The following is a 14,141-nucleotide window of genomic DNA, read 5'->3' as shown; positions in this document are numbered from 1 at the left end:
TGGCTTTGAGCTGGAGGTAAGGGGTGAGATGGGCCTCCAGCAGTGCCAAGTCCAGAATGATCTCAAACTGTGTATGCAAAGATGGACGCCCTGGAGCTACTTCACAGTCAGGCCTCCACTTCCCAAGGGCCGAAACCCCTCTCTGGCACCAGTGTAATCTGGAGGCTCACTTGACTCTTGTACAGGAAAAGCCCCATTCATCCAGGCATGGCTGCCTCATTTGCCTGTAACCCAGGACGCAGGAGGCTGAGACAGAATTAATTATGAATTATGGGCCGGCTTGGGCTACAGAGTGATAAGTGTCTCTAAAATATTTTCTTAAATTTAAATACAATCTAATGACTTGGCAAATGGCTCTAGTGGTTAAGAGTGTGTACTGATCGTGCAGAGGATCAGAGTTCTATTCCCAGTACCGCCCCCTCCCCCATGAGGGTCAAAACTGACCGATCTCCAGTTGCAGAGAATCCCGCCCCCTCTTCTGGGGGCACTGCACTGGAATGCACAAACACACTGACACACCCATCACTTAAAATAATAAGAATTTTTTCAATTTTTAAATTTTTTCATTGATCTTTACTTTTTTATTTATTTATTTTTGTTTGTTATTCGAGATAGGATTTCTCTACATAGCCCTGGCTGTCCCAAAACTCACTCTGTAAACCAGGATGGCCTCGAACGCCCAGAGACCTGCCTGCTTCTGCCTCCTGGGTGCCGAGATTAAGGCATGCACCCCCACCAACGGTATATTTTAGATCATGATTTTTGGATATGTATAAGGTAGCCCAATGCTGCCTGCTACCAGAAACACAGCTGAAAAATATAAACCGATGACTGCCCAGAAATTTTAGTTTAGATGAGTCAGCAAAACTTCATGTCTCACAGATGAAAAGCGCAAGCACACATCTATGGATGTATAATGATAATTATAGCTTCAAAATCAGTGATCTCCTAGTGAGTGCTGGATCAAATCTGCTCTGGAAATCAAAGCTGCAAGAAAATACAAGTCCAGCAAAGTGGCTCACACCTGTAATCCCAGCAGCTGGGAGTCTGAGGCAAACTGGCCACTCCAAGGCAACTGGAGTTACACAATAGGTCACAAGCCAGCCTAGGTTACAGATAAAGACTGAGGACCCCCTCCCAATGGGGGAGGTCTGGAGGGGGATACAAAGTCCATAACCCAGAAATACTTTTTCACAGTATTCCCAAGCCATCTTAACTCAAAATGCAAGAATACTGAGGCAGCTTGCCCATCAGGAATCAGCATCACTGAACAATTTCCAAAAACAAACAAAAAACCCCCAAATCTCTTCCCCAAGCACAAAACCAGAATTAGATGGTCTATGAACATTTTTCAGCGGGAACATTTCTCAGTGGGAAACGAAAATTCTTACAAAGGACAGACAACTTAAATTTTTTTTTAAATCACAGTTATTCATAACTTTTCAGCCCAAACACCTTGAACTCCGCAGTATCGCTGACCTCACTCATGGTAAAGTACTTGCTGGTAATGTGTTCTCTCTCGCTTCAATAAATACGGAGAAATTATGTACAGTAGTCTGCTGAAATATTACAGTTTTGCCTTACAATAAAATGAACTATAAATAATAATAATAATAATAATAAAATTATTGGGAGACTGGCTTGCATGCCTTAGCAAGGGGCCAAGACTAACCCACTTTAAAAAAAAAAAATCCACTCATCTTGGATGAATTAGGAGACGAAGACCCCTCTTGTTCATCTATCCTAGGCTCTGTTTTAATTCAAGAACAAACTCGTATTTCTTTACCTCTCTTTGCCTTTCTTAGTCTCGTTTTCCTCTCAAATTCCGAAATTGTCCTTCTACCCTTTAAGTCCGATGATGGCACTTGCGTCCTAAGCACAGCTGACACCATGCAGAAGACTTTACACATGCCCATCTCGCCGTACCTCACATTTCAAATGACCCATTATTTCATTCTTTTCGATCCCGCACGTAGTTTCTTAAATCTAGGACCGCACACACGCTCACACCAGAGTCCCCCTCACTCCATTGTTTCTCCGGCCTATCCTCTGGAAACTCCCCAACTCGGACCCGTGTGCCTCGCTCGCCCCATTAACCCCAGAAACCCGCGGCCCTCTCCACACTGCAGGTCCCAAAGGGCTCCCGGTCCCCCTCCTCTCGGTACCCCAACCCCCAACAACTGCCCCTTCCCTCTTTTCCCTTCCTCGAGCCCTCCCTCCACCTCCGGCCCCTCTCGCCCCCGCCACCCACCTCACCCAACACCCCCATCCTCACCTAGCCCGGGCTCCCTGCAGCCGCCGCGTCCCCCAGTTCCGGGCTCTGCGTTCCGGACGCTCCCCGGTCTGGGATGAGGAAAGAAGAGCCTCCGCCTCCTCCTCGCCCTCGTCCTCGGGAGCCGCCGCCGTCGCTACCGCGCTCCTCCCCCAGCTCGCCCAAGGCCCGACGCCGCCCCGCCCCCACCGCCGCCTTCCCCGCTTCCCTCGTCCGCCCGGCGGCGGACAGAGACTCGCAGGCGCGGCTGGGGCCGGAGTGCCCGCGGATCCACAGCGACCCTCGCCCGCCCGCACTCGCGCCGCTCGCCCCCCTCGCCCCGCCTCGGAGCCCGCGCGTGCGCGCGCGCGCGTGCGCCCCCGCCAGCCGGAGCGCAGGGCGCGTACTCGCGCCGGCGCGACCCCGACGCGACGCGCGCGGGAGACCCGAGCCGAGGGGGCGCGCGGCCCGGTTACCGCTCCTCTCCGGCGCCGTCCCTTCGCGCCCGATTCGCGCGCCTGAGGTGCGGGAGACGGGAAATTACTGAGGGGTTGAAGGAGCGGGTCAGGGGCCAAACGGGAAGGAACGGCGAGATGAGCGGGGCGCGTACTCGCGTCCGCGTGCGGGAAAGGCGACCTGAAGCGGCCCGGCTGGGAGTGGGCGCCAGCGTGCCCCTAAGTGAAGAGCCGAGCGGGAACTGACGGAAAGAGCCGAAACTCTCCGGAGGTGGCCGAAGATCCCCAATGAGAACCTAGAGCTTTTTGCTCCAGGTCTGCAGTCACTTACGTCCTCTCTAGCCAGGAACAATTCAGCCACTAACTCCCTTTAACTTTGCCCACTTCCGGACCACCTTCTGCTCCTAAAGGTCATTTCAGAGCCAGCGAGCCACACAGCCTGGTGAGAGGTCAGGAGAGAGATTGTGGGGCGAATGACCTCACACTTTCTGCATCCCTCTACGTGGCTGTGACCAGTAACTCCTGTTGTCGAATCTTTCTGTTAAATACCTATCTTCGTAATCAGTACTCTAATCTTTTTATTAAATACCTATCTTAGTAATCATTACTCGAAATCTCCAGTCTCTCCAGGGGCCAGAATCATCTCTAGTATTGATGTATCTTTTGAGTTAGTGTCTTACGGGTTGGCTGGTCAGGAGAGAGGTTAGAAAGGGCATGTCCAACCCACATTCAAGCTGAGGAACTTCCTTTAAACATGAGACCTGTTTGGGCGATTATTTTCAAAATCTGAATAGTGAACTTTGTGGAAGACAATCATGTCACGATATCAAAAGGTTGGATACTCCTGGTAGAGGCTGAGATTTAAACTAAATCACCACTGAACAGTTTAGCCGTCTCATTCCCTTTCTTTGAGGCCAAACAAAGGAGCTTTGGACTGAACTACCTCTAGTGTGTGCTTTTAGATGGGCGCTACAGGCAGGGGCACAGTTCATCCATACGTTATCACTCCAGTCCTAGATCTCATAATTGACCGTGGTACAGTATGTGTCTGCCAAGTCATGTATCTTCATCGGATCCTTGTTCTTTTTGCTTTGCACTGTTTTTATTTCTGTTTGTTGTGAGAAGATCTGGCCATGAATGATATAGCTCTCTGCTGGCCTCCCACTCTGGATCCTCTTGTCTCAGCCTCTTGATCACTTAGGAGGGGCGGGGGAGGGTTGCTGAAGGGGATGGGGCGGAGGAGGAAAAATAGTTTATAGAACACATCTTACCCAATTTGTGAGCATTATTCAGATGTCACTGACAAGGGGAGTGCGGTTGTCCCCACCTGTAATCGTAGCAGTTGGCATGTGGAAGCAGGAGTCCCAGGTAATATTGGGCTACACAGAGCTCCAGGCCAGAATCATTGGAAGGCTATAGTTGCAGCTAGTGGCAAAGCACTTTGCCTAAAGATGTGCAAGTTCCCAGGTTAAGTCCCCACCACACATCTGAGGGTTTCCTCTAGTCTCTACATGTGTGGAACTCCCACACCCCTGCGCGTGTACACACACACTCACAAATCACTATAATACTGTATTTAGTATATCTTCATAGAAAAATTCTGAGAAGTTGAGAAGAATGCTCAGTCCCTTGGGTGACAGCAGAAAAAGTCTCCTCACAAGATTTACTTTTTAAAACTCTGCCCTCTAGGATCTGGAGAGATGGCTCAGTAGTTAGGAGCACTGGCTGCTCTTCCAGAGGACCCTGGTCCAATTCCCAACACCCACATGGCAATCACACCTATCTGTGACTCTAGTTTTAGAGCTTCTGACTCCTTCACACAGACACACATGCAGACAAAACACCAATGCACATAAAAAAAAAAATAAATCATTAAAAAAAAAACAACCATCTAGCAGGGTGTGGTTGTGCACACCTTCAGCCCTAGCATTGGGAGGCAGAGGCAGGAGGATCTCTATGAGTTTAAAGTCACTTTGGTCTATATAGTGAGTTCCAGTCCAGCCAAGGTTACCCTGTCTCAAAAAAACAAAAACAAAAATAAAGCTAGCATCAAGGTCTCGGGCTATATAGCTCAGTGGCGGAACACTTGCCAAGTAGAAAGCTAGAGGATCAGGAGTTCCTGGGCGGCCTGAGCAACATCAGAAGACTCTGACTGGAATACACAGGGCTGGGGACATAGTCCAGTGAGAGCACTTGCCTAGCCCTGAGTTTGATCCCCGGCACTGAAAAGAGAAAACTTTTAACTTTCCAGTGGTGCTGACTGAAGCTGGAAACCATAACAGGCGCAAAAGGGGGCAGAGAAGAGCCAAAACCCTGTGGTTCTCCTTTGCCTGTGCTTCTTATCTCTGTGTGTGCGTATGTGTGTGCCCACGCATTTGTGTGTGACTCAACGTCTATGCATGTGCATATGGAGGCCAGAGGAAAGTGATTCACTCTTCCTCCTCCTCTTCCTTTTCTTCCTTCTCGCCTTCCTCTTTCTCCTTTTCTCCCTCCTCCCTCCTCCTCTTCCTTCTCTTCTTCCTCTTTCTCCTTTTCTCTGTCCTCCTCCCCTGCCCCTCCTCCTCCTTCAGTGTGTATGGGTGTTCTGCCTGTGTGTATGTCTGTGCACCCACCTCTCTGGTATATGATGTCCATGGAGGCTAAGAGATGGTGTCAGACAGATTCCCTGTAACTGGAGTTACAGACAATTGTGAGCTGCCGTGTGGGTGCTGGGAATTGAACCTGGGTCCTCTAGAAGAGCAGCCAGTGTTCTTAACTACTGAGCCATTTCTCGACCTAAGTTTTTTTTTTTTAAAGTCAGTCTTTCAGTGGCTTGGAACGCACTAAGTAAGCTAGACTGAATGGCCAGTGAGCAGGAGAGACCCAGTGGTCTCCACCTCCCCAGCACTGGAAGTATAAGGCGGACCACAACGCCCAGCCTTTTATTATGGTCTAGGGATCAAACTCGTCTTCTTGCTTGCATGGCAAGAGCTTTACCAAGTGAGACATTTCTACAGTCCGCCACTTCTACTCAAAACATTACAGCAGCAGTCCAAACCAAGTCTCAAAAAATTAGCTCCGTGGAATATTCAGGGGATACTATCTAAGAAAACTATTTCACAAGCAGATGATCTTAGAAAACATGGAGCTTTCATCAGAGTATTTAATAATTCAGTAATATGCCTTGTTCACATTGAGGGAAACAGACTATTTTTTAAAGGTTTATTTATTATATATGAGCATACTATAGCTGTTTTCAGACACACCAGAAGAGGGCATCGGACCCCATTACAAATGGTTGTGAGCCACCATGTGGTTGCTGGGATTTGAACTCAGGACCTCTGGAAGAGCAGCTGGTGCTCTCAACAGCTGAGCCATCCCCCCAGCCCAGAAACAGACTATTATAGACTCTGCAGCTTTCTCCAAAGAAGAAACCCCTTCCTAAGAGGTTTCTGAGGGTTTCAGCTTTTTCACAACATTTTTGGGAGGGGAGGTGGTCTTTTTTTTGTTTTGGGTTTTTTTTTTTTTTTTTCAGAGCTGGGGACGGAACCCAGGGCCTTACCCTTGCTAGGCAAGCGCTCTACCACTGAGCTAAACTGGTCTGGAACTCATAGACGGCCACCTCCCTCTCCCAAGTGCTGAGATGAAAGCATTTATCACGACAGCCAGCTCCAACATTTTAAAAATATTTTTTAATGTGTGTATGTGTTCTTGCATGCATGCACATGTATGCAGTACCCACACAGACCAGAAAAGGGTGTTGGAGCCCTTGGAACTGGAATTATAGCGTTTGTGGGCCACCATGTGGGTACTGGGAATTGAACCCAGGTCCTCTGGATTAACTCATGATATCCTATTTAAGGGGCTCAATCAGCTCAGTGTTCACCACATTACAGAACAAAACTGAGATCCAAGCCAGGCACGCTGGAGCACAGCTGTAATTCCAACACTTGGGAGGCTGAGGCAGGATGATTTCAAGTTCAAGGGTAACATGGCCAATGTAGCAAAGAGCCTATATCAAAAACTAAAAAGTAGGGCTGGACAGATGGCTCAGTGGTTAAGAGAACTGACTGGTCTTCCAGAGGTCCTGAGTTCAAATCCCAGCAACCACATGGTGGCTCACAACCATCTGTAATGAGATCTGATGCCCTCTTCTGGTGTGTCTGAAGACAGCAACAGTGTACTCATATAAACAAATAAATAAATCTTTAAAAAAATAAAAATAAAAAGCAGGTCTGCATAGAGACCTTAACTGCCTAGCATGCTGGAGGCCCTGGGATTAATCTCCAGCACTGCAAACAAACAAACACCTTCAACGTAACCTTTAGTGAATTTGTCCCTGTGTAAGGGATGAAATTAACACTGCTTTACTGTAACCTGAGTTTCGACTCTGACATCACCAAGACTGTAATGTGACACTTCAATGTTAAAAGCTAACCTAAAACTTTAGCACACGCTTTCATTTCTGCATTCTGTCCTAATTCTTTTCTTAAGAATTACCCAGCCACAGCCAGGAGCATGGCTGAGTGTGTGAAAGTGATCGTCTCAAAAGCCTGGTGATTTGAGTTAGATTCCTGGAAGACGCAGTGAAAAGGAAGAACCCTCTCCTGTTCTATAACCTCTCTATGTGCACTGTAACATGCATTCATCCGTACACATGCACATACACAGATCCGTGCACATACACCCCGTCATCAGCATCACACACACACACACACACACACACACACACACACGTGCACACACACAACAGTAATAACAAGATTCAAAATAAAAAGCCAACCTCAGTGAAATATACATAAACTTCAGCACCCAGGAGGCTAAGGTTGGAGATGGTAAATCTGAGGCTCACTGGGCTACATACCAAAAAGTCCTGCCTAGTTGCTCTAACAATATTTTATAATTTATAAAGAACTCTCAGTAAATCATCTCTGTTTCATCATCCCCGTGATACAGGGAACATTATCCCCATGTACGAAACAAGAAAACCGAACCTCAAACTGGTTAAATAATTTATCCAAGATTACAGATTTATTAAACGGTCTGTTATTTGCTTCAGAAGAAGGCAACTCCTGCCCTTAAGGAGTTGGGGGAAGCTAAGGAAAGACTTGTAAACATGAGACAGAACAATTGCGTAGTAACTCGTGAGGAGATGTTCCAGAGACCTGAACAACTTAGACAAGTGGGCTAACGGAACTTGGGGAGAGATTACCGAACCTTGAACCAATCAGTGAAAGGATAACCCTTAAGCTAGGTCGTAAAAGACATTCAAGGAGTCAGACTAGCAGCAGATGGAAAAAGAATTGTCAGAAGGGACAGTGACATCAGCAAAGATAGGACCAGCAGAGCAACAAATGCCCTGATGGAGAAGGGTAGCCTGAAGGTCTTAAGAAGCAGGATGCTCCCCCTGTAATGTTAGGAAGACAAGTGTGTTCCTTGTCCATGTGTCTGGACTAAGCAGTTGCTGATGAGGGGTCCCAGGAAGGGAAGAGAGAGAAAAACAAAACAAAAGACAAATCAAGTCCAGAGAAGTAACTGGCACCATGATGGCTCCTAGATCTGTGCGAGGAGGACAAAGTAGACCGTGCTGACAGTCACCAAGTCCTTCCTTGTTTGCTCCAAGCCCTTGTTTGCTTTCTTTTTAGTTCTGTCATTCCTTTTTGCTTTTCAAAACAGAATTTCCCTGTTTAGCCCTGGCTGTCCTGGAACTCACTCTGTAGACCAGAGAACTCAGGCCTAGAACTCAGAGATCTCCCCACCTCTGCCTCCTGAGTGCTGGGATTAAAGGCCTGAACCACTCCTTCCTTTCTTTACTTACTTATTTTAAACATGGGTGGCGCTTCCCCTAAGCGTATGTCTGTACCATGTGCCGCAAAGGCTACAAGAGCCCTGCCCCACACACATACACAATTTTTAAAAAAGATTTATGTGTATGCCTGTGTGTACATTTGCACACCAGAAGAGGGCATTGGATCCCATGGGACTACAGTTATAGATGGTCATGAGTCACCATGTGGGTACTGGGAACTGAACTCAGGACCTCTAGAAGAGCAGCCAGTGCTCTTAACCACTGAGCCATCTCTCCAGCCCCATACACATTATTTTAAGAGACTACAGGTGAAGGGTTTGGGGATTTAGCTCAGTGGTAGAGCACTTGCCTAGCAAGCAGAAGGCCCTGGGTTCGGTCCCCAGGTCCGGAAAAAAAAAAACAAAACAAAACAAACAAACAAAAAAAAGAGACTACAGGTGACCACAGGTGACTACAGGTGACTACAGTGATCATGAATAGCTCCAGCTCCAGGGACTCTAACACCCTCTTTGAGCACCGCACCCACGCGGTCATGTTCCCAACACACACACACACACACACACACACACACACACACACACACTAAATTTAAACATAGATAGATAGATAGATAGATAGATAGATAGATAGATAGATAGACAGACAGACAGACAGACAAAGTGTAGATAGATAAAAGCCATGTTTTCCAAGCTAACCGATTCACCGCCCTGGACACAGAAGAGGAACTGAGAAGGTCTGGAACAGAATGGGTTAAAATTGTCCCTTTTCAACCTTCCCACCCAAGACACTGTTTTTATCCTGTTGAAGCTGGTCAGCACAGCTTAAACCGCCCAAAGTCCGAAGTCCTTGCACAGAGTTATCATCTTTTACCAATAAACGGAGGAACAGATAAAGTTTGTATGCTCGATGAGACAAAGGAAGAGAGTGGGGTGGGGAAGGGTGGAGGAGGCAGATAAAGAGAAAGAAGGAAATGACATCTCATCCAGCCAGAACACCACATGAACTTTCAGAGACTCGCTTTAGCAAAAGCAAAACCAAATTAAACCCAACCAACAAAATGTGGTTTGTTCCCCGTGGTGGCCTAAGAATCTCGGAAGTAAACGGGTGCCTGAAGTGAGGTGAAAACCAGGTCAGAGTGCACCTGAGCACCTCAGAGGACAGCTCTCGGGTTTGTTCTCTGCCTGCCACCGTGGGGGATCTTGGGATTCAGCTCAGGCCCACAAGCTGCATAGGTGGGCCTTTATCCACCGAACCCAAGCAAAATGAACCGACAGATCCCCCAGGGAATTACAGGGTGACTGAAGAAGACAGCCCTGTATCTGGAGCCTGCCTTTAACAACACTAATTTGGGGGCTGGGGATTTAGCTCAGTGGTAGAGCGCTTACCTAGGAAGCGCAAGGCCCTGGGTTCGGTCCCCAGCTCCGAAAAAAAGAACCCCCCCCCCCAAAAAAAAACACTAATTCGGCTTCACAGTTCCTCCATCCTTTTCACCAACAAACAAACAAACAAAACGGGTGGGGGGGATAATTAAACTCTGGAAATTATCCTCCTAACGGGCGACTTCCAGACTTTTTAAAAGCACAGGCGGAAGTCTGCACGGAGAAATAGCTCAGCAGTTCAGAGCACTGACTGTTTTCCAGAGGACCTGGGTTCAATTTCCGGTCTCGCTCTCAAACTGTTGGGAGTTCACAACCTGTAATGGGATCTGATGCCCTCTTCTGGTGTGTCTAAAGACAGCTACAGTGTACTAGTATAAATAAAATAAATAAATAAGAGTAAGAAACTATACCTTCAACTAGTTAAAAAAGTAACTTAATGTATGAATGTTCTATCTGCATATACACCTGCATGCCAGAAGAGGGCATCAGGTCCCATTACAGATGGTTGTGAGCCACCATGTGGTTGCTGGGAATTGAACTCGGGACCTCTGGAAGAGCAAATAGTGCTCTTAACCACTGAGCCATCTCTCCAGCCTCAGCTAGTTTATTGGGACCACCCAACATAAAAGAAGAAAAAAAAATGGGCTGGAAAGGTGGCTCAGTGGTTAAGAGTACTGGCTGCTCTTCCAAAGGATCAGTGTTCGTTCCTGTCATCCACAGGGTAGCTCACAACCATTTTGCAACTCCATCCTCAAGGGCTTCCCTACCTTCTTGCCTCTTCCGGTACTGCCAGCATGTGCTATGCAGACACGGCAGCAAAATACACATACACATAAAACAAAAATAAAGGTTAAAAAAATATTAAGAAAACCACGACAGAATAAATTCAAGTTCAGGATCCTCAAAAAGCCTGTAGGTCTGTCTGAGAATAGCTGCAAACACAGCTTTAACAAGCGGTGCGTGGAGAGGGGGGTTGGCGGCTTAATTAGACAGCTCTGTTAGCACACCTGGGTTTGAGTCTCAGTACCACGTGACCCAAACTGGGCGGTGCTTGTCCGTAATCTCCGCCTTTGGGAGGTGGGGGTAGCAATTCAAAGCTATTCTCAGCTTCATACTTGAGATCCTGGCTCAAAACAAACAAGCTAGAAACTCAAAGAATAACAGGCATACAAACCAGAAACAAAGAAAGAAAGGGGAGAGAGGGAAAGAGAGAGGGGGAGAAAGAAAAGGGAAAAAAAAAGAGGGAACACTAATAAATTCTGGGACTGCCTGATTTAAAGGATGATATATTGTCCAGACCTTGAGAACTTAATAGCCCCCACGGTGCCCTGTTCTGTCTGAACACGGTGCGAATTGCATTAGTTCTGGGCACCACAATTTAAGAGCAATATTGACAAGAGCTGTAAAAATGTTCGTGCCCTTTGACCTAATAATCTCACCCACGGGAATTTATTCTAAGGGGATAACTCAAGAGAATAGATGAATTCTAGGCATGAAGGCATCATCGACGCAGCATTCTTTACTATGTATACATACCTACGTGTATAAAATAAAGATTTCTTCAAACCTTTAGTAGCTTTAAGATGTGAACTATTTATAAAAGAAATACGATGATGCATACGATAACATGGATGAACCCCAAAAAATCACGCTACACGAAAGAAGTCCGGCACGCACACAAAGGGTGACATATTGTCTGGTTCCATTTATATAAAAATATCCACGAGAGAGCTAGGAGTGGCAGCCTGTGACGAAGATCCAGGCACTCGGGAAACTGAGGCAGAATGATTGGCAGGCATTTGAGGCCGGCATGAGCTACAGTGTAAGAGTCTGTCTCAAAACACAAAACGGATAAATCAGCCATGGTAGAACATGTCTGTCATACCAACACTTGGGAAGCTCAGAAGTTTAAGGTCGTAGTCAGCCTGGGATGCATGAGACCCTGACTGAAAAAAATAAAATAAAGCCCGGAAGGTGGACAAGAATGAGAGCTGGTGGGCTGGAGAGATGGCTCAGTTGTTAAGAGCACTGATTGCTCTCCCAGAGGTCCTGAGTTCAATTCCCAGCAACCACATGGTGGCTCACAACCATCTGTAATGGGATCCGATGCCCTCTTCTGGTGTGTCTGAAGACAACGACAGTAGTATGCTCATATAAATTAAATAAATAAATCTTAAAAAAAAAAAGTCCTGACACCCTAACGTTGTAAACTTAATGTAGCCCAGGCTGTCCTAGAACTCTTTATGTAGACCAGGCTGGCCTCCTTAAACTCACACAGAGATTAATCTACCACTACCTCCCAAGCACTGGGGTTAAGACTGTATACTTCTTTTTAATGTATTTAATGCATGAGTATCTGCTGTATATACACACACAAGCCAGAAGAGGGCATCAGATTTCCCTTATAGATGGTTGTGAGCCACATGTAGTTGTCGGGAATTGAACTCAGGACCTCTGAAAGAGCAGCCAGTGCTCCTAGTCACTGAGCTATCTCTCGGCCCAACACTGTATACCGAACCCAGGGCCTTGCGCTTACTAGGCAAGCGCTCTATCACTGAGCTAAATCCCCAACCCCTCCAACACTGTATACTTTAAAAGGACGATTAGCTAGGCAGTTCTGTGTGCCTGTAGTCAGGATTCCGAAAGTGGAGCCAGGAAGATTGGTATCTCAGGATCAGTCTCAGCCACAGAGAACTCAAGTCCGGCCTGGGTCACATGACCCCTTGCCATAAAATAACACGGAACAAAAATGGATGAATTTGCTAGGCATGGTGATATATGCCTGGAGTTCTTGGGCAGAAGTAACAGAAAGATTGTGAGTTTGAGTCCAGACTGGGTTGTAAGAATAAGGCCCTGTTTTTGTGTGTCAACTTGACACAAGCTGTAGTTATCACAGAGAAAGGAGTCTCCCTTGAGGAAATGCCTGCATGAGACCCAGCTGTAAGGCATTTTCTCAATTAGTGATCAAGGGGGGGAGGGCCCCGCCCATTGTGGGTGATGCCGACCAGGTGCTTGTAGCCCTGGGTTCTATAAGAGAGCAGGCTGAGCAAACCAGGGGAAGCAAGGCAGTAAAAAACATCCCTCCGTGGCCTCTGCATCAGCTCCTGCTTCCTGACCTGCGAGTTCCTGTCCTGACTTCCTTTGGTGATGAACAGCAATGTGGAAGTGTAAGCTGAATAAACCCTTTCCTCCCCAATTTGCTTGTTGGTCATGATGTTTGTGCAGGAAGAGAAACCCTGACTAAGACACTGTCTCAACAAAGAAAATGAAACTCGCAAGGTTATATTTGACAAAGCCTCGGTTTTCCTTTTAGGGCAGTGCTTCTCAGCCCTCCTAACCCTGTGACCTTTAATAGAGTTCCTCAGGCTTTGATGACCCTCAACCATAAAATTGTTTTTTGTTGCTACTTCATAACTGTAATTTTGCTCTATTCTGAATCATAATGTAAATATCTGTGTTTTCTGATGATCTTAGGGGACTCATGTGAAAGGGTAATTTGACCCCCAAAAGGGATGTTAACCACAGTTTGAGAGGCACTGTTTTAGGGTACTATGCTGTGCCCTAAAACAAGGTCCTGGGGATACTTAACTTTATCACTAAACTACATTCCCCAACACCCCCAACTCACCCTCTAGTGTTTTTTTGTAAGACTAGCACAATGACTTAGTGAACAAAAACATTGTTTGCAAAAGCCTGATGGCCTGAGTTCAGTTCCCAGATCCAGTGTGGAAGAAAACTGAATCAGATTCCAGATATGCCCCAAGGCACACTCACAGATAGGTGCACACACTATGAGAATAATAATAAGTTTAATTCATTTTTTTTTTTTGGTTCTTTTTTTCGGAGCTGGGGACCAAACCCAGGGCCTTGCGCTTCCTAGGCAAGCGCTCTACCACTGAGCTAAATCCCCAACCCTTAATTCAAATTTTTAACTTAAAAAAAAAAACTTTTTGGGTTGGGGATTTAGCTCAGTGGTAGAGCGCTTGCCTAGGAAGCACAAGGCCCTGGGTTCGGTCCCCAGCTCCGGAAAAAAAAACAAAATACAAAAAACAAAAAACAACTTTTTCTCTTAGCCAGATATTGTGAGTCCTGCCTATAATCCCAGCACCGGGGAGCAAAGTCAGGAAGAGTTGAGTGTCTAGGCAACTTACAAGACCCCCACTCAAAAAATAAATGATTTGTTTATTTAGAGACAGGGTCTCACTACATAGCCTTGGCCCTGCACTCTCTAAGTAGACCAGGCTGGCTTGGAACTCACAGACATCTTC

At 46.7% G+C, this 14,141-nt stretch overlaps 1 protein-coding gene across 4 annotated transcripts in view; it reads right to left on the bottom strand.

Moving 5' to 3' along the window:
• Positions 1-2,607, bottom strand: part of Spats2 (spermatogenesis associated, serine-rich 2) — a 73,500-nt gene extending 70,893 nt beyond the window's left edge. For 3 of the 4 annotated variants that reach the window (XM_087556828.1, XM_087556830.1, XM_087556827.1), the window contains exon 1: positions 2,276-2,607. The gene's annotated coding sequence lies outside the window, so the exon portion shown is untranslated. 4 annotated transcript variants of the gene reach the window in all.
• Positions 2,608-14,141: the final 11,534 nt, after the last annotated feature.

The sequence above is a fragment of the Rattus norvegicus genome, chromosome 7, assembly GCF_021556685.1.
Source record: "Rattus norvegicus strain SHRSP/BbbUtx chromosome 7, alternate assembly SHRSP_T2T, whole genome shotgun sequence".
In the NCBI taxonomy this organism is placed as follows: Eukaryota; Metazoa; Chordata; class Mammalia; order Rodentia; family Muridae; genus Rattus; species Rattus norvegicus.
The sequence above is the reverse complement of the archived record's forward strand: the minus strand, read 5'-3'. Positions and strand labels throughout refer to the sequence as shown.